At 40.1% G+C, this 663-nt stretch overlaps 1 protein-coding gene across 1 annotated transcript in view; it reads right to left on the minus strand.

Annotated features, from left to right (window-relative positions):
* Positions 1-663, minus strand: part of LOC100185573 (SH3 domain-binding protein 5-like) — a gene marked incomplete in the record, with an annotated part of 4,586 nt that overhangs the window by 2,132 nt on the left and 1,791 nt on the right.

Here is a 663-nt window from a genome sequence, read left to right on the forward strand (position 1 = left end):
AGAAAAATGAAATGTTGATTTTCTGATTAGTTTTAATACAAACATAAAGCCCCTAATATGTAAGACACATGAATATAGGCAGGCACACAAATACACACAGACAAGCACACAAACACACACATACAAGCACAAACAAACAAGCACAAACAAACAAGCACACACAAACAAGCACACAAACACACACAAACACAAACAAGAACACACAAACAAGCAAACAAACACACACACAAACAAACACACAAACAAACACACACAAACACACATATAAACTAGCACACAAACAAGCACACAAACACAAACACACACAAACCTTCATTAGTTTCATTGCTTGAAGAGTTGGATATTTGGTCAAGCTGATCCACCGAATCAAATTTCTTTAAATCACTCAACACTGTCTGTATACTGCTACAATCCTCCATTGAACCAAAACCTGGGTGGAAGAAGTGTTAGGGGTGCTGAGTTCAAGTCTCATGGTGGTAAGTGGGTGGTTGGGTAGATTTTGGCCATGGAAAGTAGGAGGATATAACAGGGGTGTCTTATCGCAGTTCAGTTCATGGCATAAGCCGGCACGAGGTGTATGAAACAGAACACCCGTGTTATAACGACTGTTGTTGCCCCGCCATGCGAGGATAAATAAGTTACATACGTGGTAACTTGTAAGCC

Source organism: Ciona intestinalis, unplaced genomic scaffold (assembly GCF_000224145.3).
Source record: "Ciona intestinalis unplaced genomic scaffold, KH HT000019.2, whole genome shotgun sequence".
Lineage (NCBI taxonomy): Eukaryota > Metazoa > Chordata > Ascidiacea > Phlebobranchia > Cionidae > Ciona > Ciona intestinalis.